This window comes from Lygodium microphyllum, chromosome 27, assembly GCF_053477565.2.
Source record: "Lygodium microphyllum isolate KBCC chromosome 27, Lygodium_microphyllum_v1.1.10, whole genome shotgun sequence".
Classification (NCBI taxonomy): Eukaryota; Viridiplantae; Streptophyta; class Polypodiopsida; order Schizaeales; family Lygodiaceae; genus Lygodium; species Lygodium microphyllum.
The window spans coordinates 39,233,696-39,260,383 of NC_141161.1; the positions used below are offsets into that span (position 1 = coordinate 39,233,696).

The 26,688-nt window shown below is 38.4% G+C and overlaps 1 pseudogene; it reads left to right on the forward strand.

Annotated features, from left to right (window-relative positions):
• Positions 1-3,172: 3,172 nt before the first annotated feature.
• LOC148012233 (sulfite exporter TauE/SafE family protein 3 pseudogene) lies at positions 3,173-4,257 on the forward strand (annotated as a pseudogene).
• The last annotated feature ends 22,431 nt before the right edge of the window (positions 4,258-26,688 follow it).

The window sequence follows — 26,688 nt, forward strand, 5'->3', positions numbered from 1 at the left end:
ATCTAGTTTTTTCCTAAAGTATTGATGTGCATGCTGTTGGGGTTAAAGGTGCTTATGCCTAGCCACCCACATTTACTCAATGTACACTGTACCTGCACACGTTTACATTGTAGGTGGTGGGCACCCACCACTATCACTTTATTCTTTATTCTTTCAATGACTATTGAATAAGGAAGGTTGATCATACATTGTGATGGTTGGAGCTCCCACATACAGTGTCTCCGTCTCTTGCTCTCTTGCTCCATCCGCCACAGCTCTTGCCTTACTCTTACTTCCACTTGTGTGCTTCCACTCAGACTCTACCTTTCAACTGGTATGAGAGCTTGCACTCGAGGAGCTTCATTGAGCATTATTTCAACTCATGACAAAGCTTTATTCACTATTTTATGGCAACCATTGCTTCAGCCCTTCAAGATATGCATTGAGCTCTTTCTTCTTCCAGCTTGCTTCGAACTTGTTCAAGCTATTTTAGGAGACCATTTAGGCTTTAGGAAATGCTCCATTGAGCCATGGCTAAGCAACAAAGGCCCCATTAGCATAAGTGTGATTTGCACATGGCTATCTAGCCCCTATATCTAGCAGTCTCTCTACATCTTTTCTATAGCTCTTGTGGACCTCTAGGCATTTGACAAACACCTTGGCAATCACTTGGACATGGCTATCTAGCCCCTATATCTAGCAATCTCTCTACATCTTTTCTATAGCTCTCGTGGACCTCTAGGCATTTGACAAACACCTTGGCAATCACTTGGACATTGTTTGGCTTGCTCTCAAGCATCATTTGAGGTGTTTTAATCAACTAGTACTTCATTGTTTGGTACAAACCTATTGTTTACCCTATGCATAACAAACAATAAGCTTCATAATGCATGTTTTATGCTTTGATGATGCTATTTTGGCGCTTAGATTGTATGGAAATGCTTTGAGATGTTATTTGGCTTAGATAGAGCTCTAACCATTTGCACGGCAAGCATACAACAATGAGCTTCATGCTTTGAATGCCTTTTGTGCCTACTTGGTATTTCAGGCATGTTACATGACTACCATGATGTGTAGCATTTATGTATGAGCCCAGACATGGCTATGATATGCTTTGGTACTTGTATTTGAGCTACATTTGATGTACTTGGGCTTTGGATGGTTTCTTTGAGCTTTTGCTTATTCACTATGGGTATTGAAGCTTCATTGGACACTTATGCTCCCAAATGTATTTGTGATACCCTTGGGCTTTCTAGATACTTTGATGCATATGTCTTGAGCTTTTCTTACTCACTTTGCATTCTGGATTTGCTTTTAGTGGGAGATGCATGTTCTTACTTGACTGAGCTTGGTTGTTTGAGAGAGAGTAGGACACTTGGTTCAAGTAAATCCTATATTGTATGCTATTGGACCCGGTTACCTCTACTTATGAGTTGATTTGATTTCGTATGCTTTAGACACCAACACTTACCTTTGTTTATAGTTTTTTAGTGATGTATACATTCATATTGGTTATGTATTAAGCATCATTACTCTTTGCTTAGGCAGTTGTGCATTTGCGAGATCTTTGCAGTTGCTTTTGAGATCTTCTAACATGCATGGTGTATATGCTTATGGGATGTATGGTTTACTGATACTTTGATTTGTGATAGTCTTTGGTATCGATGTTCTATGCTCATTCATTGTTATTTGCATTCTTTCTATCATGATTTCTACTCAGATATCCTAAGCACTAGGGGATTGATCCCGTAGCTATTTCTTCACAATTAGATTAATATATACTACTATCTTTATTTCAACATTCTTTTGGAGAGAAAACAATTTGTTTTGGCACTCTTTTGATTGTAGTTTGAGAATAGTTGTACCCTCATTTATTACCACCCTTTTGCATTTGTTTTGGGATTTTTTTGTTGAATTTAGAGCATATCACCTTGTCATTTGCAGTCATTATGGCAAATTCACAAGTACTCCCAATTTTGGTTAAGAAGAAATATATCAAATATTCTCTCTCTCTCTCTCTCCCCCTCCCTTTCTCTCTCTCTCTCTCTCTCTCTCTCTCTCGTGTCTGACAAGCATACGCACACACACACACACACACACTCTCTCTCTTCCACACACACACACACACACACACACACACACAAAGTCACATTTGACACGCATACCCATACACACACATAATCTTTCTCTATTTACCTAAAATTAAGTTCCATAAGACCTGCATGTGAATTTGTGCAGGGACCGTACGTGAATGAATTTTGACAAGGACTACACATGAACAAGGAGTTAAAGGTTTTTAAATAAAACCTTAGGTAGAGGATAACGGGGGGAGAGAGAGAGAGAGAGAGAGAGAGAGAGAGAGAGAGAGAGAGAGAGAGAGAGAGAGAGAGAGAGAGAGAGACAGAGAGAGAGAGAGAGAGAGAGAGAGAGAGAGAGAGAGAGAGAGAGCACAAGAATCTTCTGCATGTAACTCCTCTTCCAACCTGCATGAAAATCACCCCCAAGAAAAAAAAAACTTAATATAAAGGTTAAAGCTAGAACCGAAAGCTGTATGCACGAGATGATGCATGCAAAGCATGCACATAAGGGCAAGAGCAAGTAACACAAAGCACATAGGAACAAGTGCTAAGTAATGAGATTTTTAAACATCTTAATCAAATAGAAAGAAAAAAAATAAAGGAACAAGGCTGGCTTGATTTTGGCTACCAAACCAATAATGCATCCCCCCACACCTCATCTGCCACCTCATGCCTATCATACATCACTTCTCCCCTCTTTGCCCTCCCCCAAAAATTCATTCTTAATAAAGCGAACACCATCCTCCCCTAAAATTCATTAATTGACCATTCATATAGAGTACCCCTCCCCCCTTTCATTAAATAAAGGTATCCCTTCCCCCTTCCCCCCAATTATTGGGGATTTTATGACAACATCCCCCTCATTTATCTAGATATTTCATACTATCTCTTTCCTAATCAACACATTGTCGTACTGCTGCGCATCCGAGGTGTGGAATCCACCAAAAAGTTGTGTGTGTGACATTTGTTACTTTGTACATATTTAGTTGTTGTGTTTGTATTTTGTTTTACATGGGTAGTATAGTGGAGAGGGGTCTGGAAACATGAAGGGGCTGACCAGTTAAATAACTATTTCTAGATCACCCTTCTTGTGGATTGGGACTCATCACAGGTCTATGGACGTCTTCCAAAGTGGATTTTACAAACATGGTGATACCAAATCCATGCTCTCACTTGTTTTGTTTGGCACACTGTTGTGCTTGATTGCAGCAATGAGTGGGCACATGCAGAAGGCTTATCTTCAAAGAGAGAGTATGGTGTCAGAGAACAACATGGCCTTATTTCTCATCCATACAACTCCTGCCGAGAGAATTCGATCTCAAGGAGAGTGCATATGATCATGTTTGGCCGGATTTGGAATTTAACTAGCGGGTCATAGTGGGAACCATAATTGCCTTTGTGGGTGGGTCACTAGGATGTGTCGGAGGTGTAGGTGGAGGTGGGATCTTTGTTCCAATGCTGACACTAGTGATGGGATTTGATCAAAAGTCTTCTACAGCTCTTTCTAAATGTATGATCATGGGAAGTGTTGCTGCATCTGTCTTGTACAATTTTGGGCTTTCTTCTCCAATTATTGATTACGATCTTGCTTTGATTTTCCAACCTGCATTGATGTTGGGAATCAGCATTGGGGTGGTCTTCAATGTGATATTTCCAAATTGGATAGTCACTATTCTGCTCTTAGTGCTTTTCACTGGGACTTCATTGAAAACATTCTTCAATGGAATCTCTCTATGGAAGAAGGAGACACTTGAAAAGAGGGTGGTTAAGGAAGAAAAGACTTGGTGTGCACCTTGTGAAGCAAGTCTTGAAAATGGAGACTATGAGGCTTTGCCTGCAGACTTCACTGGTTTTGAACATTCATCCCCAAAAGTGAAGTGGACCAGTATTGCATCGCTATTTTTATGTGTGGATATCTTTCTTGGTCTTGCAGGCTTTAAAGAACTACACGAAGACATGTAGCAAGTACTATTGGCTGTATAATCTATTGCAGGTTCCAGTGGTAGCTTCAGTATTTTTCTCGAAGGCTATCATTCTGTATCTTAGGAAGAGAACCGCTATGAAAGAGGTGGAGTACTCTAATTCGCTTGTTAAAATCCAGTGGTCACTTCCTCTACTGTTTCTATGTGCTTTTTCTAGCCTTTTAGATGACATCGGCCTATTGTGGGAAGGCAGCTTTTCTGGTAAAGGAGGAGCCTGAAGAAAAAACAGAGGATTGAATGTTTCTCGGGGGAGATAAAAAACAAAGGCGGAAGACGCAAGCAACGGGCAGAAGAATTAGATTGACATAGCTAAGGAATTAGAAGGAAAGCAAACATCGATTGAAGTCTTATCGCGCTTCTCACAGAATTCTGTAACCATTTTATGCTTTCTCTAATCGTCATCTTGCACCTCACACACAGAATAAGATTCACATCTACAAGAAGTTAGATCTATCGCATGTGCTTGCCATACGAGATTTCGCAAATAGCCTGAAGACGATGAGCACATTCTTGGCCATGTTTTAAATCAATGAACTAACAGAAGTAAGGAACGCAATCAGTGTCCCAATATTGTTTGCAATGCACCTCATTGAAAATAATTTCGGGACAGAGCATTTCAATGGTGGTCGAGATGTTTGTGAGTAATTGTTGAAGGAAGCTTGCATGCATCTCCCTATGATGTCTCAGGTGAAAAGCTGTACTCTTTCAAAAGAGGACGCAAGAAGAAGCTCTTAGGGGAAAGACTGTCAAAAGCATAAGCTCCACCTGAGCTTGTAATTGCATTTTTTTTGGAAGCCATGGTACCCATTAAGTGAAAGCAAAACAGAAGGTAAATAATCCTTAGCTTGATTGCTAGGAATGATGTGAACGACAATCTGGCCAAGCTTTTGACAGGAAAAAGACCGGTCATCATTTGCTTCAAGATAGTACCCAGACTTGGCAGCTTCAATAGCATATTCTATGTCATCATAAAGAGGCCCAGCCACATAAATGCCCTATCATCTTACCCTCAATATACATCCCTTTATGACTGCTAAATATTGGAATCTCTGGCTGACAACCATCAAGTTGTACATGGACATTGTGCTCTTTAGGAATGCACCCAAAGTAACTGAGAGCTATGGAAATTGAGGATTAGAAGCTATAGGAGGAAGCAACTGTTGTATTTATGAGTGACTTTGACTGTTGCTTGAGCTATAATCCCAATTCTGACTTTTTGTGAAAAGTCTTCAGCTATGGGAATTTTGCAGATTAAGATAGGTATAACAGTGACATGAGTTTTATTGTCATCATCCTAATCTCTTCTAACACCTAAGGAAGTAAGCGCCTGCATTTGAAGACCTTCGGAATTGAGGAATCTTCTATCTTGGAATTTTTCAAGAACCTCTGTGGTCGCGACTTTGCTTTCGAAAATCCTTCGACAACGTTGAATTTTGCATTAAAGAAAATTAGATCTTTTACCCTCCTCTTGCCACACATTGACATGTTAGAGATCCTATGACCTAAATAGAATCCATCCACCCCCCCCCCCCCCCCCCCCCCCCCGCCAAAAGGGAGAGTAGAGTAATGCCAAGAAGAGAGGAGCAATGATATACTTGCACATTCGAGGGAAAGTGATAAGGTGAAGTCTAAAACCATGATTCCTACCCACTTCCTTTTTCCTCATCCATCATCTATTATCTCTTCCTACCTGCTTCCTTATTCCTTTATCTCATCCTACCACCTTCTTTATCTCATCCTACCTATTTATTTTCTCTCCATCTATCATGGATTCAAATAGGTAGGGCCCTCGAACGTGGCGGGTGGCACAGGGAAAATGATAGTCAATGATGCTATTCCTTCCCACATATAAAAATAGGTATTCTTTCACCTAAGTAATAATATATAATCTCTTTAAAAAACTTATAATCCCCTAAGAAACGATTTTGAAACAATCGATTATCTATTTATTTAATAGTTAGATTTTCAAGATTTGAAAATAATCATACATAGAAGCTTTAGTCAACTTACTATTAATTAATTAAATGATGTTTTATTTGATATTTACTTATAAATATATTATTTAGTATTTATTTAGAAAACAATAGGATTTGCCCAAAAATAGGGTGCATCTTTTATCGCAATTTTAATGATTAAAATATCATTATGACATTTATGCATGTGAAAGGTAGAGCCCGATTGAAAGCACACAAGAGAAAGCAAGAGCTATATAGCAAATGGAGCAAGAGAGAGAGAGAGAGAGAGAGAGAGAGAGAGAGAGAGAGAGAGAGAGAGAGAGAGAGAGAGAGAGAGAGAGAGAGAGAGAGAGAGAGAGAGAGAGAGAGAGAGAGAGAGAGAGAGAGAGAGAGAGAGAGATCACATGTGGGAACTCCAACTATCACAATGTGTAATCGGTTATTCCTTATTCAATGGTCACTAAAAGAATAAAGAATAAAATGATAGTAATGGGCATCCACCACATGCAATGTATAGGTGTGTAGGTACATTGTACAATGAGTAAATATGGGTAGCTAGGCACAAGTGCCTTTACTTCCAACAACCTCCCACTTAAAGGTGAGTGTGCCTCATGAGGAGCAAAAGAAAAAAGAAAAAAGTGCAACCTATACATAGAGTACAATAGGATAAGGAAATACATCATATTATCATATGCCCATCAACCTTCTCAAGAAGGCATATCATTCCACTTGGAGACTTTTAGTGCGTAGATTTGCAAGATTTGTATCTATAGAGTATCTTGATAAACTCAATGGACTTGTCCTCTAGCACCTCCCTGATGAAGTGATAGTGCACTTGAATGTGCTTTGTCTTTGAATGGAAGACCTACGGGCCTTACTAAATTGTACTCATCAAATCCGAATGTAGTGTAGAAGTCATAGGCATACCAAGATTTGCAAGTAGAGGGGCTAATCATAGGGCCTCCTTGCAATCCTTAGTGGTTGCAATGTAGCCAACCTCAATAATAGACAAGTCCATGCATTTATGTGCCTTGGACATGCAAAAGATAGCACCTCTAGTATAGGTGAAGATATATCAAAAGGTGGACTTTCTATTGTCTGCATGTCTTGCATAGTCGAAGTCAAACTAACCAACGAGTCATGTATCTTGGCTACCATATTAGCAAATATACATGTCTGTTGTGCCTTTTAGGTATCTCATGATACCTTTCACAGTGTCCCAATATGGCCTACAAGATGCAGCCAAATAGTGTCCCACAATTCCCACTACAAATGCTATATTAAGATGAGGGGCTATTATGGCATACATCAAACTGTCCATTGCAGATGTATATGGAACTTTGGCCATCTTGGACCTCTCATCATTTAACTATGGACAATCGGCCTAACTAACCTTCACATGAGAAGATAAAGGATATTAAATAAGCTTACCATCTTGTATACTCTATGGATGTACTCCTTTTAGGACAAGTAGAGAAGTTCCCTAAAGTAATTGCATCTAATGTGTATACCAAGTATGTGTGAGGCATGTACCATTTGCTTCATCATCTCAAAGCTCCTCTTGACTAGAGTCTTCAAAGTACCTAACTTGGTATGAGTACTCCCAGTTATAAGCGTATCATCAACATAAAGCACCACAATAATAAGGCTATCTTCAGGCCTTCTTTATGTATAAATGTGGATCCATATCAATGCAAAAATACCCCTACAAATGCATGAAAGCATCAAATCGTTAGGCAAGGAAACCAAGTCCCATGTATAGTTTTTTTGCAAAAAATCAAATTAGAATGTATAGCCCTCTCCCAAGAATGAGAGTCACCTCTCTGATAGCCTCCTCATTGGTAAGTGACTTAGCAAAGTCTGTCACCACCATGACATATTCCATAGAGGGCTCATAGAGATTAGAAGGATGTGAAGCTCTAGTAGAGTGCCTCAAGCTAGTTGTGGGGCATGTCCTCTCTGTGTAATAGCATGATCCTACACAATAAGCTGATCGTTGTAACTACATCATCAACTACAATAGGTTGTCTCACTAGAATTGGCTTTAGGATAATAGGAGGCTCCTCTTGAAAGACTACCATGCATACTTCAATTACATGGTCATGCTTCTTAATTATCTTCTCCTCACATGAAGAATCACATCATGGCTACAGATAACCTTTCGAGCAAAGGTGATTTCCCATCTCACATGCATCCCTATAACCAAGAAAGATGCATTTGATAGACTTTAGATCTAACTTATTGCACTTGTTTTTGAAAATATAGCAAAAAGCCTCACATCCAAAGGCCTTCAAATGAGCATATGACAGAGTTTTTCTAGACTATACCTCCTTTATAACTTGACAACCAAGAGAAGTGCATGGAGATCTATTAATGAGATACACAGCAGTAATAACCACCTTAGTCTAAAAGTATTAGAGTTAGCTTGCAGGACTAAGTATACTATGGACTCTTTCTTGAATAATCATACTCATGCACTCTAGAATACAATTTCGAGTGGGTATATGGAGCGGTCAACTAACACTTAATACCTTCTTCATCACAGAACTCCTCAAATGCCTTAGAAACATATTTACTGCATTTTCAAACCTTAGGCATTTTAGCTTATATCCAAATTGGTTCAACAATAGTGACAAAGCATTGAAATGTAGAATGAACATCCACTTTCTACTTAATGGGATAAGTCCAAACCTTATACAAATAATCATCAATAAATATCACAAAGTACTGCATGGGACCACATACATCAAAATGTGTTAGAGCCAGAGGCTAATCCATACACATAGAGCAAGACTTTTTATGAGTGTTATGTGCTAACCAGCCATAAAGACAATGATTCCGTGAATCAAAATGTGAGTAATCAAGAGGTGAAAGAGACTCCAAATTAGTAAGTACTTTCATTCCTTTCAAATACATGTGCCCAAGGTGAGGATGCCATGAAGATAAATATGTAAATTGGTCACATCCGATATATGGTCACAAACCCACATACAAACAAAGGATAGAGGCTGCCAGTTTTGGCACCTCAAGCAAAAACAAGGTGACCGTGGGTAAACTTCCATACATAATCACCACAAGAGACATGATATCCTGCATCATCTAACTCTCCAGCAAAAAGTAAGATTTTGGTCATAGCCAGTACATGACGTACATTATGCAAAACAAAAGAGCTGCATGAAGCAAACTATAATCCAAGGTAGCATCATTTTCCAATCTCATAGGACCTATAATGCTACAATAGGCATGAAACCAATCATTATGCAGGGTAACACAGAAAGAAGACCCGAATCAAATAATCAACACTCAAAATAAGTAGATGAAGCATCAATGAATTGAGTAGCATTAAGAGACAAGCAACTAGTATATGGACATCATCAAACTTAGTATGCATTATATTTATCTCTTCAATCTTCATGCTGGACTTAAACACTTTTTAATACTAACTAAATATAGTTATGGAATCACAAACCAACTGACACTACCTAGCTCTCTCTCTCTCTCTCTCTCTCTCTCTAACTTTTTTAATACTAACTAATACTAATTATTTTGAATATCTAATTTTAATTTATTAAATGATAATTATTTAACTAATTTCTAGTTTTTAAAGACCTATTACAAACCAACTAATACTAACTAGCTCTCTCTCTCTCTCTCTCTCTCTCTCTCTCTCTCTCTCTCTCATGTTTTTAATACTAACTAATACTAATTATTTGGGACGCCTAATTCTTAATTTGTAAACAACTAATTATTTAACTAATTTCTACTTTTTAACACCTAATAACTAATCATAAAATTTTAACACCATTACCAATTTTTAAAAACTAACTAATACTAACATTTTTAATACTAACTCATAACTAATTACAAACAACTTATTACTATTTATTAGAAACTAGCCTATTTATAAATAATTATATTCTAAGTGTTATTGTCTAATTACCAATAACTAATGCTAATTCTTAATTACACACACACACACACACATGTACGCACGCGTGTGCGCACATGTGCAATTAATTATTATTAATAACTAACACTAATTTCTAATAACAAAGTGCAAAAATATTTACACTTTTTTAACACCTAATTATTAATAACTAGTTAATTATTAATATTAAAGCATACTAATTATTTAAGTAATTATTGATTATTTTAACACCTACTTATACTAGTCTTTCAAAAGTAATTGTTTAACTAATCACTAAATTTTTAATACCTAATTTCTATTTTTTAAATACTAGATCATATCTTTGCTTGTAACAAATTCAAAGGAAGTTGTTTTATTTGTTGGAATAATTGTAAGATCTAATTGTTGCTTTGAAAAAGAGATAGTTTTCTAGCAGAGAATAGGTTGGTTGCCTTGTTTATATACTTTGAAAAAGACATATTATGTCCACATGGATAGATTCTCAAATATGCACTAGGCCTCCCCCAATGACTTATCGCAAAAGCCCTATACCAAGGGGGTTTGTATAGCTTCATATTGGGAGTTCGGACTAGCCCGATTTGTGAGAGATCTCTCCATAGAGAGGATGTTAGCTGCAGTTTGTTAGTGATGTATACATGCATATTGGTTATGTACTAAGCGTCATTACTCTTTGCTCAGTCAGTTGTGCATTTGGGGGATCTATGTAGTTGCTCTTGAGATCTTCTAACATGCATGATGTATATGCTTATGGGATGTATGGTTTACTAATACTTTGAGTTTATGAAAGTCTTTGGTACCAATGTCTATGCTCATTCATTGCTATTTGCATTCTCTCTATCATGGTTTCTACTTAGATATCCTAAGTAGTGGGAGCTTGATTCCTTAGCTATTTGGCCACAATTAAATTGATATATACTACTATCTTTATTTCAACATTTTTGTAATTACTATTTTCAACATTCTTTTGGAGAGTGGACAGTTAGTTTTGAAACTCTTTTGATTGCAATTTGTGGATAGTTGTACCCTCATTCATTTGCGCCCTTTTGCATATGTTTTGGGGCCATTTTGCTGAATTTAGAGCATACCATATCCTTGTCATTTGTAGTCATTATGGCACGTTCATCATCCAATAGTGCTATTTTCAATATTGAAAAGCTTGGTGGCAATAACTTCCCATATTGGAAGATACATATATGCCAACTCTTTGTGCATAAGTGACAAGTTAAATTGAAGTTAGAGGGCATAAAGCCCTAGCTTTATGATATAGAGGATTGGGTAGAACAACTTGATGAGCTATGCAAATCCACTATCATTTTGTCACTATCAAAGTAGGTATATTTTAATGTTATTGACATTGAGGGTAGTGCTTATGTATTATGGAAATAGATTTGTATTCCTTATGACAAGCAAAGTCCTGCATCTCAGTTGTACTAGCCAAAGAAGCTTGTGGATCTTCGCATCAAGGAGTGTACGGCTATGTCTACTCATTTGAATGAGTTTCATTTCATTTTCAGTTCAGCATGTATCGCAAGGCATTTAATTTGAAGATAATGTTAAGTCTTCGTTCTTGCTTATTACACTACCTAAGCCATGGGACACCTTTCTTATTGCTATGAGTGCTCATCTCCTTGAGGGAAATTTTAAATGTAGCGATGTAGAGAGTGCTCTACTAACAGAAGAAGCAAACAAAAAGAATATTGATGCAACATGCACTTCTCATGCAATGACTATTAGAGGGAGAAATGGTGGTAATGAAAATACTAGTCGTGGCAGAGACTCCCAACCTGACAAGGGCAAGTCTCAATCTTGTGGGTATTCTCGTACTAAGTCCCATGGATGTAAGTATTCTTTGACATGTCATTTTTATAGGTAGTATATGTAAGTCTTCCTTGACATGTCATTATTGTGGGCAATAGGATCATATTAGGCCGTAGTGCCCTAAAATGTGCCATGATAGGTATAATGAGAAAGGCAAGGGGAAACCGTAAGATAATGCAAAGTCCAACAATCATAGCATAGTCCCTAGTAAGTCTAGCATGAAGATTGAAGAGATAAATGTAGTGCATACTAAGTCTCATGATGCCTATATCTTAGTTGCTTGTCTCTTGATGCTACTCAATTCACTGATGCTTCATCTACTTACTTTGAGTGTTGATTACTTGATTCGGGGTCTTCTTTCTATGTTACCCCGCATAATGATTGGTTTCATGCCTATTGCAGCATTACATGTCCTACGAGAGTGGAAAATGATACTACATTGGATATCATTGGCATTGGGATGCTAGAATATAGTTTGCTTCATGCAACTCTTTTGTTTTGCATAATGTATGTCATGTACTGGCTTTGAGCAAAATCTTAATTTTTGCTGGAGAGTTAGATGATGCAGGATATCATGTCTCTTGTGGTGATTATGTATGGAAGTTTACCCATGGTCACCTTGTTTTTACTTGAGGTGCCAAGGTTCGGAGCCTCTATCCTTTGTTTGTATGTGAGTTTGTTTGACCACATATTGGACGTGACCAATTTACATATTTATCTTCATAGCATCCTCACCTTGGGCACATGTCTTTGAAAGAAATGAAAGTACTTACTCGTTTGGAGTCTCTTTCGTCTCTTGATTACTCACATTTTGATTCATGTAATCATTGTCTTTATGGCTAGTTGGCACATAACACTCATAAAAAGTCTTGCTCTATGTGTATGGATTAGCCTCTGGCTCTAACACATTCTAATGTATGTGGTCCCATGCAGTTGATGCTAGGAGGTATATTCCACGGTGGATTTCATGAGACCACGGTGGATTTTGTGAGGTTTTTATTCCACAGTGGATTCTATGAGGTTTTGCGGTGGATTTCGTAAAACTATATTTATTTGCTGAGGCTCGTACACAAAGTGGATTCCTTGTGTGAGAAGTTGACGGGGATGCCTATCCTTTTTGGATGTCATGTTAATTTAATATGTATGTGGGTGATTCCACAGCGGGTGATTCTGCAAAATACATATTTAAATGAATGGATGTTTTTGAGTTTAGAGTGCACTTATATTAAATTAAGATTAGGATAGAGTTCCAACCTATTTATTTATTTTTTAGTTGAAGACTGCTAGGTATTTACTTTTGTGCGTTTAATTTTATTATTTTCTAACAATTGTAAATACTTCAGTTGATGTGTAGAGCATGTAGTGGTGGCGTTGGAAAGCACATGGCAATAGCGTGTATTCAGATTACCTAGAAGAAATTATCATTTTTGATGGGCACACGCTTTATTATTAAAGGCATGGTGCTAATATTTATTTAGGCGTGTTTATTTATTAAAGTGCTTGACAAACATTTATTATTTTGTATAAGCATGGGTGCTCGGCTTAAATATTTCATTATTGGACATTGTATTTGGGCATAGCTTGACTTTTGGGATGCCCAATTGCTTTATTCTTTATTTGGACAAAAGCAAACACAAAAGCCAAAGCATGCTAATTATAAAATTGGGCTATTTTTGAGCTTTAAGATGAATAAAATTTATAAATACATGCCTTGTGAAGCACTCACACAAGGCATGGGGGGGAGATTGTATCCAATTTTTTTATTTTCTTTATGTCGTACAAATCTATCTTCTTGTTTTATGAGCTTTAGTAGAGTTCTTTTGTTCTTGCGGACCTTCCAACGCTCGCTACATATGCATCCAACATCCGATTTGCGCATCAATGGTATTAGAGCGAAGTTGAGATCAAGGGCTTCCAATCACTTACCATCTTGCGCGAAGGCGGAGCTCCTGGAATAAACGGACTCTACAGTCAGTCTCGCAAAACTGTTAATACTAGCATGTTCCTGGTGGTGAAGAATCCCCTGATGTGCTGTTGGATCGCGAAGGACCACTCTCTGGAGATGGAGGACCACTTCCAAAGCTCCTTTATCAAGACATTTTTTTTTCCAGTGAACAGAGAAGGATGATTATGAATTTCATAATCAATAAGCTTAATAAGCTTAAAAGAGCTTAAGCGCTTCTAAATTTGACAAATCGCTGTGGAAGGATGTACTCGCTACAGTCGACGTCATCAAAAAGCCACCGCCGTCCTATCACAGAAAATTGGGATGGTCCAAATCTTTTTCTTTAAAGCTTAAGCCTATTAAGCTTTCTAAAGCTTCAAAATAAATCTTTAAATTTCCTCCTTAGCAGGCATTTACACTGAGCTCTTCTCCAAATCAATCTCGAACCGGTTTTGTAACTCCAACAAGCCCATGTTCGTACTTGCACTCTTACAGAGCCAAATTCTAGCAGCAGATTGTTATATGCAGTCTACACGGATGAAGTATTTGTTGGAAGAAGGCCATCATCAATTACCATACTTGTAAAAGAAGAAATATCGTAAAAAACCATATTAAAAAAAAGAAAGCAAGCCTTGTAAACACAACCTTGAGCTATGCTCATCCCTCTAACAAGATTTTGAGTGTGTGAGGTTGTTTGAAATTCTGCAAGATGACCGATCAAACCATGGAAGTTTTAATGGCCGAAGGTGATTTACCAGAACCAACGATGGAGCAAAAATTGGACCTAATTATGATGCAACTTCAAGAGGAATGAAGAGCACGTTGTTGTGCTGCTACATGCACACTGTGTAAAAAAATCTAGAGTGTGGCTTCCTTTTGGATTTAGAGAGCCAATGCCACTTTAGGTATTAGTGTTAGTGTCCATGGTTCAAAATATTAGATTTTTTTGGGCAAGTTTTTAGCCAATTTTTGATATTCTAGATATTATCTCTTGTAAAAATCCATAAAACTATAGACAACTTCTAGATTAGGATGACATGTAAAAGAAAGCATGTAACTTTCAGCCAATTTGAGAGAATTTTATGTGAAAAAAGAGATTGGCGAAATCGCGCAACTCATGATCGCTGTTTTCAGGCAGTAAACAACACTTCGAAGTGGGAGATGAAGAAGGAGTGATCTGGCAGAAATTTGGCCAGGTGCCCTAGTATTTAACCCCCCTTTCAAAGCCAATGGAGGCATCAGATTGGCGATCTGAGCAGCATAGAGGAATGTATTATTTTATACACGTTTTTGTCTATTAGAGTTATATCTTCTCATAATGTTGAAAGAAACTGATATGCTTCATCTCTGTTAGTATTCTTCTACATTTTCTAATTCTTTTTTTGAGTATTCTTCTACGTCTTTAATTTCTTCTAACCCCTTCTCTTTCGCCTACTCCTCTCCCTAAATCTACCTTTACCTTGTTGTCTCATATCTTCAAGAACTTGGCTTGAAACCTTCAACCCTTCTCTTATCTCTATCATCTCCGGAGTCTAAGCTCTTGAGCCCCCATACATTCTTCTCTTGCCAAACCCCTGTGGTGACCTTCAACCCTACGCGATGTGACATTGGTGAACCCAACGTGAAGGTCGGAGTAAGAGAACTCCAAGATGGGGGATTCTTCAGGAGATACTCTACAACAATTGGTGTGTATACTGTAGCAAACTTAGCGACAACAAATCCTAATATTACAACAACAACAACAACAACAACAAAGGCAAGAGGAGGAGAAGATTGATTCCACATCTATCAAGACCCTAGAGGAAGTTGGGCGAGAATTAAAACAATTTAATGGTCAAAATGTATTTGTTTTTATTTGCTTGTATATTGAAAAAATGCTATTCTTTGGTGTACCACAACATGCATGGAGTCACTATTTTGCCAGACTAGCCAAGCATGGTCTTCAAGAGAGAATCCATGGTCTTTTTCAGCAAGATGTGGATTGGGCTGTATTCAAAAAAGCTCTACATGAAGAATTCTTCTTAGAAGACTCTAGTCTAATGATGAAGAAAAGTTTCACTGATTGGGTTGAGAAACCCAACAAAGGTTTAAGATGCGACAGCTTTATACCATGAATTTGAAAGTAAATTTGGACAACTTGATGTTGAAGACCAACAAAGTATGGAAGGCGAAAAGATTGAATTATTCCTTAAGGCTGCAAATCCCATTCTGCAAGAGAAGCTTGCTGATCACCTAGAAGATGCTACCTTCGAATCAGGAGTCAAGACCGCATGGACAGATGTTTCTGACACAATTAACATGATTGCTCGACGAGAGCAGATGCGACGAAGATTGGGCTCTACTTCAACTTCAATAACTCCATTGATGGAGCTTGTTCCACCTTCAAAATCCCCTATTCCTTTGACTAATTAACCAACTCTTTCTTCTTCTGTTCCTTCTAAAAATGATGACATGGATGAAATCATTAAAAGCATGCATGACCTTCATCTGAATCTTACAGAAATTACTTCAAGGGTGGAGAAGCTAGATGTCAAAGTTGAAGAACGAGGACGATCATCAACTCAAAGACCCATGAGAGAAGGCTTTAAGAGGCGCTGTATTTGGTGCGACAGCCAACAACATGACAAGAGGGAGTGTTCTGCCTTCTGTGAGGTTGAAGCATTGAAGCTCATCTTTTGGAAAGACGGAAAAATTCATGTATCTGAAATTGATCTTTCACTAGAGCCAAAATTTTGGCAATGGTGGAATGAAGAAAAGATTAGAAGATTTAGCTGTAAAGAATGCCCATGCAGCAATTGATGCAGCTACCTATGGGCTGCAAATTGAGCCGCTAAATCAAGTTTGAAAACATGTAAAGCTAATGTGCAATCTAAAATATGGATGCAGGCACTAGATCAAATGGAACGTGGTAAAGCAGCCAATGAAGATTTGGCTAATGCTAGTCAGTGCATTCAAGGAATAACTGGTTGGAAAGAACCACTAGATTCTTTTTCCACCTTTGCACATTTGGCTGATGTCAATCATAAAGAAGTCTTGATTGAAGAAAAGAGAAGATGAACCAGGGCCTTCCTCTTGTGACCCTCCAAAATGAGTAGCTAGAAGAATGCTTGAACAACCAAAGCTTGCTGAAAATATAACCCCAGATCAAGAGATGGAAGATGCACCACTAACAAAGAAGACCGAAGGAAAGAAGAAAGGCAAGCAGCTAGGCTACAAATTGTAGTTTGACATAGAATTTGCAACCAATCTCAAACGAGTCCTAGAAGAACGAATTCTGGGAAGCAAAATTGAATTCACCTTAGGCAAAATTCTTGCAATTGCCAAACGTAAATTCCATGATGTAATTATTAATGTAACCAAAAGGAAAAGACAATATGTTGGTGATGAAGCCGAAGAAATAATGCATACTTTTTTGCAAGTTCTTCGAGTTTTTGTGCAGGATGAAGAGAAGCTAACTTCACAATGAATTCATCTTGAAGCATTTAAAGAATTAATTGCAACAATTGAAGCTGAAGATAAAGAAAGTATGAATGCAAAAATTAAAGAAGTGAAAGCTGAAAATGCAATGGTTGGCTAGTCCAAACCAGTTGGGCAACCCACCTCTCAAAAAGAAGGCCGTCTATAGCACATGCATGAGGAGGAAGAGGCTCGGTTCATTCCAAGCAGTCACTACTCCCGTACACATTGGGCAAAAGCAACAATGGAGACAGTCGCCAAAATTGGAGAAAAAGAAACACCATGTATTGCACTCTTAGACCATGGCTCGGAGATAAACGTCATGGCAAGCAGTCTCTATGAAAGTGGCGGATGGCCCATAGATGTTGATCTAGGTTGGCAAATGAGAGCTGCAAACAACTCTTCTGGAGTGTTATATGTTGCATGTCCTAATGTGGAGGTAACTATTGGAGACATAAAAGACAATTTTTACTTTTTTATTCAAGACTCTTGTAGTTATCCTATCATTCATGGGCAACCTTACATTTCTGAAGCTCGCTTGGAAAAAAAAGCTATGGATGATGGTTCTTCTTATGCTCGAATCCGAAGCGAGGATAATGAATGAGCTGTCCAATTTCTTACTATGTGTGTTAACCATCATCGAAATAGAGATCGACTGCATGATTAGCCTGTGCTTCCTAATGCTCAAGAATTCAAGGGGTATAGCATATGCATGAGGAGGAAGAGGATCGGTTCATTCCAAGCAGTCACTACTCCCGTACGCATTGTGCAAGAGCAACAACGGAGACAGTCGTCAAAATTGGAGAAAAAGAAACACCATGTATTGCACTCTTAGACCATGGCTCGGAGATAAACGTCATGGTAAGGAGTCTCTATGAAAGTGGTAGATGGCCCATAGATGTTGATCCAGGTTGGTGAATGAGAGCTACAAACAACTCTTCTGGAGAGTTATATGCTGCATGTCCTAATGTGCAGGTAACTATTGGAGACATAAAAGACAATTTTCACTTTTTTGTTCAAGACCCTTGTAGTTACCCTATCATTCTTGGGCAACATTACATTTCTGAAGCCTGCTTGGAAACAAAAGCTCTTGATGATGGTTCTTCCTATGCTTGAATCCGAAGCAAGGATAATGACGAGCCGTCCAATTTCTTACTGTTTGTATTAACCATAATCAAAACAGATATCGATTGTGTGATTATCCTATGCCTTCTAATGGTCGAGAATTCAAGGGTTTTTGGGCTGCACTACTATAAAAGGAGGCTATGGTAGTGCATCATGTAAAAAGATTGAACCTCCTTATGTTACAGAAAGTGTGTCTCTAGCAAATTTGTATGTATGTACATTCAATAGTATGGGTTGTTATTGGTGCACAGGTCGGATGCTGTACGCTCGCGTAGTGAATGCCGGAAGGTCCCCAAGAACAATAGAACTCTACTTTTTGCACAAATTACAAGGTAAAAAGCATGAACGACAAGAGCAAGAGACCAATTGGGTGCAATCTTCCCCCATGCCTTGTGTGAGCGCTCCACAAAGCATGTATTATATGTATTATTCATCTTCAAGCTCAAATAATAGCCCAAATTACAAAATAGCAAGCTTTTAGCTTTTGAGTTTGCTTTAACACAAAATAGGAATAAAGCTAATGGAGGGTGCCCAAAGAGTCTGGTATGCCCAATACAATGTCCCAGTAAAAATAACATAATCGTGCACCCATGCGCATACAAAATAATAATAAATATCCGACGCCTCAATAAATAGGCATGACAAAATATAGGCGTCATGCCTAAGGTATGTGCCTATCAAAATATAATCCATAAATCGAATACTCGATATCCTCCAATGCTTTCCTCCGCCACTGCTGCTATCTCTACACATCAACTGAAGCATTCACAATCGTTAGTAAAATAACACAATTAAACCAACAAAAGTGAATACCTAGCAGTCTTCAGCTACATAAATAAATCAAATAGTTAGAAATAAATCCTAACCTTAATTTATTACGAGTGCGCACTCTAAACTCATAAACGTTTATTAATTTAATATGCATTTTGCGTAATCACCCATGTACACACTAAATTAATGAAACGCCCGAAAATGACAGGCGTCCCCATCAACTTCTCGCACAAAGAATCCACTTTGTGTATGAGCCCCGGTCATCAAAATTTACAGAATCTATCGTAAAACCTCACGGAATCCACCGTGAAATATGCCTCCTGGCATCATATGATGGAAACAGGGGTTCTTGATCGTGAGGAATCTGCCTGTATCGACCGTTCGCGACGAGATTGACCATAGAGCCCGATCGTTCTAGGAGCTCCGCCTTTGCACAAGATGGGTAGCGATTGGAAGCTCTTGATCTCAGCTATGCTCTGATACCACTGGTGCGCAGATTGGATGCTGTACGCTCGCGTAGTGAATGCCGGAAGGTCCCCAAGAACAATAGAACTCTACTTTTTGCACAAATTACAAGGTAAAAAGCATGAACGACAAGAGCAAGAGACCAATTGGGTGTAATCTCCAAGAATCCACTTTGTGTATGAGCCCCGGTCATCAAAATTTACGGAATCCACCGTAAAACCTCACGGAATCCATCGTGAAATATGCCTCCTGGCATCATCCTGCAAAACTCAAAAGACCTTTCACTCTCAAAATCAAGTTAGCGGGATGAGCGTAGCTCAAGTTTGGGAATACAAGGCTTATGTATTTTTGGGTGTGGCTTTCAAATCCTCGAAAAATGTGCGTTTAATCCTTCTTCGTATGCTGAAAATGCTTCAGCAAACCTGCGTATGGATAGAGTACCTTCCAATGAACAACTTTGCAGTTCGGAGTTTCTGCGCAGGAACAACCCTTCTATGAATTTTGGACAGAAGTCAGTTTTGACTCTAGTTGACTTGCCTGACTTGCAGAGTACCAGACTAATGTGACTTGCAGAGTTTGTAGACTTGCAGAACTTGCTTGCTTTATGAAATTTGCAGAACTTTGACTTGATAGACTTGCTGAATCTGAACTTTGCAGACTTGCAGTACTTGCTGAGTTGAGAGACTTAAGTAACTTGGAGCTTTGGTAAGTAAGCTTTAGCTTACTAATCAAAACGTAAAATCGTGGGGGGGGGGGGGGGACCGTTTTTCAGCCAGCGGCGCAAAAATCGGAGGTCTCCTGATACCTCGCGATGACGAATTGAAGCTTTTAAGCTTTTTAAAGCTTATAAAGCTTTAATACTAACTTATTAATCATAAAAGCTTTTAAGCTTTTGGGCTATGGAGGCTTATCTCTGTGTATGAAGATGACTTGATGAAGAAGAGATAGAAGTGGTCCTCCGCCTCTACAGACCGATCCTTCGCAGTTTGATGATGGAAACAGAGGTTCTTGATCGCCAGGAATCTGCCTGTATCGACCGTTCGTGACGAGATTGACCGTAGATCCCGATCGTTCCAGGAGCTCCGCCTTCGCACAAGATGGATAGCGATTGGAAGCTCTTGATCTCAGCTATGCTCTGATACCACTGGTGCGCAGATCGGATGCTGTACTCTCGCGTAGTGAATGCCGGAAGGTCCCCAAGAACAAAGAACTCTACTTTTTGCACAAATTACAAGGTAAAAAGCATGAACGACAAGAGCAAGAGACCAATTAGGTGCAATCTCCCCCCATGCCTTGTGTGAGCGCTCCACAAAGCATGTATTATATGTATTATTCATCTTCAAGCTCAAATAATAGCCCAAATTACAAAATAGCAAGCTTTTAGCTTTTGAGTTTGCTTTAACACAAAATAGGAATAAAGCTAATGGACGGTGCCCAAAGAGTCTGGCATGCCCAATACAATGTCCAAGTAAAAATAACATAATCGTGCGCCCATGCGCATACAAAATAATAATAAATATCCGACGCCTCAATAAATAGGCGTGACAAAATATAGGCGTCATGCCTAAGGTATGTGCCCATTAAAATATAATCCATAAATCGAATACTTGCTATCTTCCAATGCTTTCCTCTGCCACTGCTGCTATCTCTACACATCAACTGAAGCATTCACAATCGTTAGTAAAATAATACAATTAAACCGAAAAAAGTGAATACCTAGCAGTCTTCAGCTACATAAATAAATCAAATAGTTAGAAATAAATCCTAACCTTAATTTATTACGAGTGTGCACTCTAAACTCATAAACCTTTATTAATTTAATATGCATTTTGTGGAATCACCCGCTATGGAATCACCCATGTACACACTAAATTAATGAAACGCCCGAAAATGACAGGCGTCCCCATCAACTTCTCGCACAAAGAATCCACTTTGTGTATGAGTCCCGGTCATCAAAATTTATGGAATCCACCGTAAAACCTCACGGAATCCATCGTGGCGCGGAATCCACCGTGAAATATGCCTCCTGGCATCAGTTATAAGTCTCTTCCGACCATGACTAAAGTTGAAAGAAAATATTTATATCATGTAAAAAGGGAGTTGAAAACTTATGACATAATGGCTGAAAATGAAGATATTTTGGGAAATTTTTTTGGATTGATTACTACTGACACATTGACTGAAATATATGCAGCTGCTCATACAGAAAATTAGGTTGAAAATCAGTCCATAGAAGTATGTACATTGGATTTTTATCAAACAATTCAAGAATTTGTTGAGCAGGAAGACATTGGTTTACTCAACAAGGCTGAAGCACAAGTGGAGACAAAATACAAGACGGTGGATAAGAAAGTGATGCCAGGAGGTATATTACACAGTGGATTCCGTGAGGATTTACGGTGGATTCCGTAAACTTTTATTACCAAGGCTCATACACAAAGTGGATTCTTTGTGCGAGAAATCGATGGGGATGCCTATCTTTTTCAGGCATTTTGTTAATTTAGTGTGTACATGGGTGATTCCATAGCGGGCGATTCCACAAAATACATATTTAAATTAATAAACGTTTATGAGTTTAGAGTGTGCACTCATGATAAATTAAGGTTAGGATCGATTTCTAACCAATTAATTAATTTATGTAGCTGAAGACTGCTAGGTATTCACTTTTGTCGATTTAATTGTATTATTTTACTAACGATTGTGAATGCTTCAGTTGATGTGTAGAGATAGTAGCAGTGACGGTGGAAAGCATTGGAGGATAGCATGTATTTGAGTTATCATCAATATTTTGATGGGCGCATACCTTAGGCATGGCGCCTATATTTTGTCACGCCTATTTATCAAGGCGTTTGATATTTATTTATTATTTTTGTATGCGCATGGACGCACGATTTAGATATTTGTATTTGGACATTGTATTAGGTATGCCTGACTTCTTGGGTGTCCATTAGCTTTATTTCTATTTGGCACAAAAGCAAACTCAAAAGCTAAAGCATGCTATTTTGTAATTAGGGCTATTATTTGAGCTTGAAGATGATTAATACATAAAATACATGCTTTGTGGAGCGCTCACACAAGGCATGGGGGGAGATTGCACCCAATTGGTCTCTTGTTCTTGTCGTGCAAGTCTTCTACATTGATTTGTGTGTAAAAAGTAGAGTTCTTTTGTTCTTGGGGACCTTTTGACGCTCACTACCTGTGCTTACGGCATTTGATCTGTGCATCAGTGGTATCAGAGCGAAGCTGAGATCGAGAGCTTCCAATCACTTACCATCTTGCACAAAGGCGGAGCTCCTGGAACGATCGAGCTCTACAGTCAGTTTCATTACGAACGGTTGATACGGGAGAATTCCTGGCGGTCAAGAACCTCTATCTGCAGCCTCTGATCGCGAAGGATCGGCCTGAGGAGGCGGAGGACCACGTCAACATCTCCTTCTTTAAGTCACTTTGAACAGTCAATAGTAAGCTTCCATATCCACAAGCTTTACTACAAAGTTTATCAAGCCTTAATAAAAAGCTTTATAAGAAACTTAAAAAGCTTCAATCATGAAATTCGGCGACGGGCGGCAAGAATATAATCTGGACGGCGTCGAACCAGTCGAGGACATGAATATGTCCTAAAAATTCATGACGGATTCAGAAGCTTAAAGCTTCTTAGTTTTCCAAGTCTACTAAGACTTTCTAATCTCCCAAGTTCTCTTACTTCTCCAAGCTTACTTACTCCTGCAAGTTCTATAAGTCCACATAAGTCAAAACAGACTTATCTCAAATACTCCCATAAAGACTGTTCCTGCGCAGAAGCACAGAATTACGAAATTGCTCCCTGGATGATTCTATTCACACACGTAGACTTGCTGAACCAGTTTCAACAAACGTAGAAGGTCATATGCAGTTTCTACGAAGATAACAAATCCCGCAATCGCAAAAGACAAAGACTACAAAAGCCAAACAAAAATATATAAGCCTTGTATACCCGACTTTGAGCTATGCTCATCTCGCTAATCAGATTTCGAGAGTGTGAGGTCTTTTGAATTTTACAGGATGACGGAACAAAACATGGACGATTTAATGGTTGAAGGTTATTTACCCGAACCAACAATGGAACAAAAATTGGATTTAGTTATGATGCAGCTTGATGAAGAACGAAGAGCCCGACAAGCTTTGCAAGTTCAATTGGCCAATTTGCAACGATCTACCATCGATAAAGATGAACCACAACCCGAAGATATTATACGATGTACCATCGATGCGACACTTGAAGCTCAATCTATCCGTAAAGAAACAAAGATAAGTAAAAGAAACTTCAAATTTCGTACTTTCAATGGATTTCGAGATGGAAAGACTGTACTTGCATTTATTAGTCAGTTTGATGATTACTTTCATGAAGAAACATATGCTGAGAAGACAAAATTAAATGTGTCACTAATCATTTAGTTAATCGAGCATCTCTATGGTGGACTGTGGTTCACAAGAGCATTGATTGTCCCACTAGCTGGGAAAGTTTCCAAAAGAAGTTTTTGCAGAATTTCTTTCCTCCTCAATTCCATGAAAAAGCCATAAAGCAATGGGATCTTCTATAGCAAAGAGAATGTGAACCTATTTCCCAATACATTGAACGTTTTTGGAATGCCCTACTGCAACTACACATGCTCGAAGATGTACTTGAAGTGACTCACAAACGCAAGTTTATGTCTAGCCTACTTGGACATTACTATGTTGAAGTCAATATGTTCAAGCCAACAACCCTTGAAGATGCAATTTCTTTGGCTCATGACACTGAAGACAAGATTCGAGGAAGAGACAAGCGTCCACAACAATTTCAAGCTAATGGTAACAATGGTTCCAAGCAATTCAATTCAAATTTTAGAAGATTTAATCAAAGTCATTTTCTTCCATCTTCATTCCGTAAGTCTTGGATACGATTACCTGCTTTGCCATCAAATACCAATCCAAACCCTAAGCCATCCTCACAGTCAAATCCCAATATTCCTAGACTTCATGCAATTACCAACAATGTATCTAAAGCCAAACCAATAGTTTGTTACAAATGCCATCAACCTAGACATCTAGCAGCCAATTGCCAATCGAAAAAGCCACCTGTCCATATCAATTATCTTGGAGCAATGAAAGATGAAGAACGTGAGAAAATGCCTGATTTTACGGAAGATGATGACGACATTGCCACTACTTCAGATACTTTGCTAGGTATGCCAACTCCACATTCTTTGTTCACAGTGAAATGTTTAGTGCATGGAAAAGAAAAGATTATTTTGCATGATGATGGTAGCACACGTTAGTGAAAGAATTGAATTTACAAACTGTTTTTGCACATTATTGCATTAAAGTAGCATTCTTAGGCACAAGATATAATGGAACACAAGAGGTGCATAACTTAGAAATTAAAATTGGTGAATACACTGAATGGAGAAATTTCCTAGTTGTACCTTTACAGTCTAGTGATATTATCTTAGGTATGCCTTGGCGTCATCGGTATAAACCTGACATAGATTATTCTACGCATTCAATTAAAATTTATTTTCAAGGAAAACAAATCACATTGCATGGTATGCACGCATCCAATAATTTTTCACTGCTTACTCATACTCAAGCTAAACGTGCATTACGTAAAAGTAGCAAATCTCATTTAATTTGGGCGAATGAACTTCAAGCTAAAGAAAAACATATGCATCCTAGGCATAAAAAATTTCTTGCTCAATTTAAAGATTGTTTTGCTAATGATTTATCACCTGGACTACCACCTTCATGACCTGAAGATCACAAAATAGATTTAATTCTTGGTACACAACCACCATGCAAAGCACCTTCCATGCTCTCCTTTTGTGAATTCATTATTGTGTCAATGAGGGTAGGGGTAGTAGAGTAGGTTCATCTTTGCAATATTGCATGAGTATACAAAGGCATGCCAAGTAAATTTATCATTTTCTAGGATAGGCTCATATTGTATGTGGGGGAAGTGGCTCCTTGAACTTGTTTCCCTCATCCACCTTAAAGTTGTTTTAGCCCATTAACTTTTAGAAGAGATGGATTTACCCAATTAATAATCTTCACTTATTATCGAGGTTTAGTAGTTGGGAATCATCATCTCTTGTTCTATATTGACCTCATTCTTGATATTTGGGAATGTTGTGTTATACTGAGAAATCCATCTTAGGAGCCATGGCGATAGAGTTTTACTTTTTATAGAGATAAAGAGACCTTGAAAGCAAGGTCATTAGCATGGACACCATTTAATGAGCGAAAAAATGTACACTTGTGACCTCTATACAAATGGGATCAATTTTCTCATTAAGAGGTATTTAAAGGGCACCACTTACTAAATTAGAAGTGGACTAGGGCACTTTTTTACACATATGAGTAGAGAGGTAATGATGGTTATGTAGAAAGAGAAAAAGAGGAGAAGGCGTAGTGCAATACGAAGCAAATAAATGAAGATGATTTAGGGTTATCACTAATGTATCCCAAACCCAAAATGGTGGGGGGAGGAAGGCACACATAAGTAAAGAGATAACGATGGTGACAATGTAGAAGGAGAAAGAGGAGGAGAGGATGATGGTATGTAGAGGTTTGAGAGTAGTGGAATGGGGAGGATTGGGATAATGGAGGGAGGGAGAATGTGAGAGGATGAGGGAAAGGGTAGAAGAGAGTGAGGGTATGATGAAGTGAGAGCAAGGATAGTGATTGAGTTGAAAGATGGGTGGGCAAGTGAGGGAGAGAGAGGGTGTGGGTGATGAAGTGGAGAAGGAGGGCGATGGAGTGGAGAGAGATATGTAGATGGTAAATAGAGATATGAAGATAGCGGTAGAGTGGACTATGTGTGTCCCCCTTAAAGGCTCAAAGAGGTCCCTTTTTATAGGTACTTAGCTTGATTATATTATCTACTAACCCCAATTAATCAAGTGTAATATTGATTGATCAGAGTCCCAAATTGGATGATGCACTAGGTGATGCAAGACAATGCATGGAGTCTCTCTTCATGATACCTTTGGTTGTCTTGTGTACATGAGTCTTCATAGTCAAGCTTCCCAGAGAAATAATTAGAAAAGGAAAGGTAAACTACAACATTTGAAAAACATGAGGGAGAGTTGTGTGTGTATATTACTAGCATAATGTGTGGTTTTACAATATGGGATGGATAATTTTATAGGGGTTTGAGTACAGAGAATCG